Genomic DNA, 7,116 nt, shown 5'->3' with positions numbered 1-7,116 from the left:
CTAGAGTAATATTGGTTCAACTCTTTCATGCTAGGCATTTTAAGATCCTCTATATTGCCAAATATATATACACCCATGTCACTCCTGACATACCAGTGATGTTGGCTTCTCCTGCTCTCCAGACCTGCCTGATCCACCCTGATGCCCTGCTTCTGGCTGGAGTTCTCATCACTTCGCTCCTGTGGAGGAAGACCTCATATGAATAGTTTAAAGATACACTTAGACAATGGCTCTGGACCCTTACGTTACAGTTGCTACAATGGCTGAGGACTAAAATTGTCATGATAACTTTAGGACTGCAGTTGCCATGAACAGTTTTGCACTCAAGTCTCCATCAATGAACAGTTGATAACCTCAACAAAATAGACCTCGTGTCAAAACTATAATGAATTTCCTAGTTACACAACTGCACAGGCGGCACGGTGGTGTAGTGGTTAGCGCTGTCGCCTCACAGCAAGAAGGTCCGGGTTCGAGCCCCGTGGCCGGCGAGGGCCTTTCTGTGCGGAGTTTGCATGTTGTCCGCGTGGGTGTGCTCCGGTTTCCCCCACAGTCCAAAGACATGCAGGTTAGGTTAACTGGCGACTCTAAAGTGAGTGTGAATGGTTGTGTCTATGTGTCAGCCCTGTGATGACCTGGCGACTTGTCCAGGGTGTACCCCGCCTTTTGCCCGTAGTCAGCTGGGATAGGCTCCAGCTTGCCTGCGACCCTGTAGAAGGATAAAGCGGCTAGAGATAATGAGATGAGATGAGACTTTCTGGTGTCACCCAGATGATGGGATCCCTTTTGAGTCTGGTTCCTCTTAAGGTCTCTTCCTCATGTCGTCTCATCTCATCTCATTATCTGTAGCCGCTTAATCCTGTTCTACAGGGTCGCAGGCAAGCTGGAGCCTATCCCAGCTGACTACGGGTGAAAGGCGGGGTACACCCTGGACAAGTTGCCAGGTCATCACAGGGCTGACACATAGACACAGACAACCATTCACACTCACGGTCAATTTAGTCACCAGTTAACCTGACCTGCATGTCTTTGGACTGTGGGGGAAACCGGAGCACCCGGAGGAAACCCACGCGGACATGGGGAGAACATGCAAACTCCGCACAGAAAGGCCCTCGCCGGCCACGGGGCTCGAACCTGGACCTTCTTGCTGTGAGGCGACAGTGCTAACCACTACACCACCGTGCCGCCCCTCATGTCGTCTCAGAGATTTTCCTTGCCACCATGGCCTCAGGCTTGCTTGTTCAAAAATCAAAGTCCTTCCCATGCCATGTGGCACCGATCTCCATTTCTGTAGCCCTCGGCCTCTCAACTATTACATAGCTAGGGTTACAGTGGGGGACTAGTCCTCTGGCAACCACAAGAGTTTGACTCCCCACTCACATCTGTATTGCAGCATGCCTTGCCAGATGGTACCATTTTTATGATGGTCTTTGGTATGACCCGACCGTGAGTAGAACTCGCGATCTCCCGATCGAGAGGCGGACACGCTAACCACTAGGCCACTCGCCGGTCAGGCTTGCTCATTAGGGATAAGTTTATTCTTAGATTTAATTCAGAACATGACTTTTCAATAGGGTTAAAATCCAGAGACTGACGTGACCAGCTGCAAAACTATATTAAACATTTAAAACATGGATGCAACTGGAGGAAACATTTCGTTTTCTGTAAATACTTACACCTATAAATACGTGTACTCTATACATGTGTACATTGATGAATACAACAATCACTCCTACACTACACAACCTTTATAAATAGCTACTGTAACCTCAATTTACAGGCTATACATTGTACACAGGATAGGCATAAATGAAACGTTTCTCTAGAAAGAAAACTTGAAGAAGGAACGTGCTGAGGCAAAGTCCGGGACAGTGGAATTAGTTCAAATACCTCAACTTCCTCCAGTCACAACACATCTGCTGCTGCTCACTGAGTAGGCGAGAAGCCAGTCTCACATCGTGTTGTTGATTTTATAGAGTATGCTTTTGAGGTACGTTTTTTACACACACACTCAAGGTTGTGTCATGACCGACAGGTGGGTCAACACTTCCAGAATAGGTGAAATTGGTGTGAAAATTACGCTGTTGAAATATGGCATTATAAGTTATATTTCACAGTTGAGTCCTCTGTTGAAATGTCCCAGCCCTGAGCCAAAATTGATGTTCTGTCACTGTGTCGGACTGATCATGTGGTATGGGACAAAGCTTTAGTTACACAGTAAGACGCTTGTATATCATGTGACTACTACATGTCAGTGGAGAGGAGAGGTCAAAGTGAGGATTCCTGTAATTAAGATTTTAAGTATTTAAATGCTCGTAATTCACCATCAGTGTGGCGTACCTCTGGTTTTTGCCCACCGTCCAAAATATCAGTAGGTGAATTGGAGTCACGAGCCAGGGTGCATTCCCATTTCTCCCTCAATGTTCCCATCCACCACTACCCTGATCAGGATGCAGTTACTGAAGACAGATGCATGAATGAATGAGTTTCAATGGTTATCTACAATCTTCTGACAAGTGACAGCCTTTAAAACAAGACCTGATACTAAATAAAACCCTGTAGCTATTTAAACAACACTGTACATGCAGAAGTACTATACTGAATATCAGCATGATCATGACTCAACTGTAGGCACGAGGCTATAAGTAATCATAGCAGACTGGAACAACAGTTCTATAAGCCAGAAATTAATATTGTGTAACTGACATTTCAGAGAAAATATAGCCAATTATTATACATACGTACAAGACACTTTTATCGATGGAATAAAAATGTATTCTATTAGGTTTCATTCATTTGGTTCGATAGCATACAATATTGTTAGCATATCACTTATCCAATTGTGTATTACGTCACTCTACCCAATGGAGAATGAGCGTTGAATATGGTTTACGATATTGCATGGTTGTCAAGATAATACGATGTCATGTCGGAAACGTAAAACTTCCACACTAGCAAGCGACTGTGACAATTTATAAACAAACATGGCCGCCAAGTTTGCTTCGTTAAATATGGAAGATTTTGAGAGAATTTTGAAAGAGAAAGATGTGTTGAACACTCAAAAGGAAGGTGTATGTATAATAATAATAATAATAATAATAATAAGTATAGGTAATCATATGGGGCCACTCGACTCATAAGTAATCATAAGGATTAATTTCACAAGTGATTTCAAAGTTTTGAAAATTTGACAAGGCCAATTTCAATACTTTGAAATCACGAGTGAAATTGATCCTTCATTTTACGAGGAACCATACGATTACTTGTTTAGAATATCTTAGAATATCTTATCTCATCATCTCTAGCCGCTTTATCCTGTTCTACAGGGTCGCAGGCAAGCTGGAGCCTATCCCAGCTGACTACGGGCGAAAGGCGGGGTACACCCTGGACAAGTCGCCAGATCATCACAGGGCTGACACATAGACACAGACAACCATTCACACTCACATTCACACCTACGGTCAATTTAGAGTCACCAGTTAACCTAACCTGCATGTCTTTGGACTGTGGGGGAAAACGGAGCACCCGGAGGAAACCCACGCGGAGAACATGCAAACTCCGCACAGAAAGGCCCCCGCCACTACACCACCGTGCCGCCCTCAGGTTATCATAATAATCATAATATCTATTGAAGTAAGAAGTGTCCGACCATACAGTCAATGCACTGTGGCTTTCTGACACGTTTCCTGTTTATGTGGCAAGATATTAAAATCATAAGGCCATTTCAACATCTCATCTCATCTCATTATCTCTAGCCGCTTTATCCTTCTACAGGGTCGCAGGCAAGCTGGAGCCTATCCCAGCTGACTACGGGCGAAAGGCGGGGTACACCCTGGACAAGTCGCCAGGTCATCACAGGGCTGACACACAGACACAGACAACCATTCACACCTACGGTCAATTTAGAGTCACCAGTTAACCTAACCTGCATGTCTTTGGACTGTGGGGGAAACCGGAGCACCCGGAGGAAACCCACGCGGACACGGGGAGAACATGCAAACTCTACACAGAAAGGCCCTCGCCGGCCCCGGGGCTCGAACCCAGGACCTTCTTGCTGTGAGGCGACAGCGCTAACCACTACACCACTGTGCCGCCCCATTTCAACATATTACAAGATATCTAAAATCCCTTCACAATTAAATATTAGCGACATCTTGGCATCACGTATAACAAATTTCACATGAATCTCATGAACGGTCTAGGAGGAGCATGTTAAAATTCATCATGTGTCAAAACACACATATTCAAAACCCTATTCTTTCCTTGGCCAGTTGGCGGCGCTATACCAGACAGGCCCATAACAGCTAAAGAGTATCAGAATCAGAATCAGAAACACATTACAAGATATCAAGTTCAACATTCAACAATATCTCATCTCATCTCATATCATCTCTAGCCGCTTTATCCTGTTCTATAGGGTCGCAGGCAAGCTGGAGCCTATCCCAGCTGACTACGGCCGAAAGGCGGGGTACACCCTGGACAAGTCGCCAGGTCATCACAGGGCTGACACATAGACACAGACAACCATTCACACTCACATTCACACCTACGGTCAATTTAGAGTCACCAGTTAACCTAACCTGCATGTCTTTGGACTGTGGGGGAAACCGGAGCACCCGGAGGAAACCCACGTGGACACGGGGAAAACATGCAAACTCCGCACAGAAAGGCCCTCGCCGGCCACGGGGCTCGAACCCGGACCTTCTTGCTGTGAGGCGACAGCGTTAACCACTACACCACCGTGCCGCCCATTCAACAATATCTTGGCATATTATATGTTATAATATTCAACATATTACAACATATCAAAAATCCCTTAGCAATTCAACTTCAGCAATATCTTGGCATCATGTTTGCCAAGTTTGACATGAATTTGATGAACCGTCGAGGAGGAGTACGTTAAAAATGACCATGTGTAATTTCATTCCAAATGGCCTTATGACATCATCATTCCAAAGTTCTACCCATTCATTTCAATGGGAAATGGAAAAAGGGGCGCTATGAAGTCCCTGGGCCATGCCCGGGGCCAAAAGTCTGTGGCTGAGTAGCGATGTCTGATGTGTGTATCAAATTTCATGAGTTTTTGTGCATGGGAAATGCCTCAAATAAGGCCAAACATGGCAGAATAATAATAATCCTTCGAGAAACAATAGGGTCTTCATACAGTTTGGTGCTCGGGTCCTAATAATATTGACTGGCTTTTTTTGTGATATATCAGATATATTCCATTCAGCTAGCATGATATTCTCCCGATATACTGGACCACTCAAAGCCAGCCAGCCAGTATTATTTAAATAGTTTATTTGTTTTTGCTTCAGCAACCAAAATAATTCCAAAAGAAGCCGCAGCTGGATAGTCTTGCACGTTGCTACATAACACGCAAGCTGACAGCTCGCAAAAAGTGCAATGTTTACAATGCAATGAACTATTGCGAGAATTTATAGTTGATGTAGCGAACCCAGACAAGCAGAGTAATACAAAATGGGAAATGTACCAGTGCTGTTATATTAAATATCTCTCGGAAAGCCTCCTGTCCAATCAAATTAAACCAGGATGAGTTAATAAATGTTTCCCAGATAAGTGTTTTGAAAGTCAAAGATTCAGCCAAGTTGATAAATGTTGCTCTACATGGCAAATGAAATCATTGCTTTGACAAACCAGTAGAACGCATTGCTAGTGGCATTGACAGGGATTCCATTGCCACCAAGTCGAGTCCTTCTTGTTCTTATTTATTTTTGTGCCTGAAATACCCTTAATATACCCATCAAACAGGACAGAAGTTAATGAAGAAAAACTATTTCAGACATTTGACCTCGCTGTGACCCTGACCCTGTTTGGATCAATTCCAGAATCCCCCCTCCCAGTTCATTTACTGGTTAGAATGATAATTCAATATTAAGGCCTACAAACATTTAAGTACTCCTTTTGATATATTATGGGGGCAGCCATGGCCTGAGGGTTAGAGGAGCAGTCTTGGGCCCAAAGGGTTGCTGGTTTGATTCCCAGGACTGTCAGGAAAAACGTGAGAGGAGTTGAGTGAACGAATAGCACTTTCACTTCCCTCTGTATCATGGCTGAAGTGCCCTTGATCAAGGTACCTAACCCCCAACTGCTCCCTAGGCACTGTAGCATCGCTGCCCACTGCTCTGGGTATGTGTGCGTGCTTAATGCTCACTTGTGTGTTCACTGCTTCAGATGTGTTAAATGCAGGAGGAATTTCACTGTGCTCGAGTGTACACATGACAAATAAAGGCCTCTAGCAAAAAAATTATACTTAGCCAGAAAAACTGGTCTTGAGGTCCTGAGTACTAACATAACATTTTTGGATGACAAACAAGGAGGACACCATTGAAAAAAAAAATTGTTTCTTCCGTCGTTTCCCTACTTTATTGCAGGGTCGATGTGGGTAGGTTGAGTCAATCAGGTTAAGGGCCTTGCCTGAGAGCCCAACAGTGGCAGCACTGGGGCTTAAACCCCCAACCCTTCAATTAACCCACTGCACCGACATCACCCCGACTGAAGAAAAACCGTGACCTTGATGGATCAATTCCAAAACCGAATCCGTTCATCTGCTTATGATAATTCCATATAAACCCTTGACACAGTCAAGCACTTCTTTTTGAGATTCACCACCTGGTGGCAGAGGCGAACATAAAACTGAAAACTAATAGTTTCTACACAGAAAACTCATGCTTGCACACTTGGTGTGTAAAATCTGAAGCGTTTATAGCTCCTCAGAGAACCTCAAATGGTTCCCTTGTAAGGGACAAACCGAAGCACTATTGAGAACTCTGTGACCTTAAAGTGCCATTCCACCATTGGATGTATTCTTTGGCGTAAAATACAATATATTTTGACAACATATATAAATGGTATCACTAGATAGAGAAATATTGATATATCAAAAATAATTTTTTGACAAGTATATTAATTTTGCGACCAAAAAGTCACCCACCCTTTTAATTTCCGCGCGTGATGTCATCAGCAGGTCCCCCTTCTTGTGTACCGTGTGACGTGGCACATATCAGCGATGGCGGATAGAACGCGATAAAAATAATACCAATAAATCTAGCTAACTGAAAGATTAACTCAATTTTTCGCAATTTTTTTGGCCCCCAT

This window comes from Neoarius graeffei, chromosome 20 (genome assembly GCF_027579695.1).
Source record: "Neoarius graeffei isolate fNeoGra1 chromosome 20, fNeoGra1.pri, whole genome shotgun sequence".
Taxonomy (NCBI): domain Eukaryota; kingdom Metazoa; phylum Chordata; class Actinopteri; order Siluriformes; family Ariidae; genus Neoarius; species Neoarius graeffei.
Note: the sequence above shows the minus strand (reverse complement) of the source record.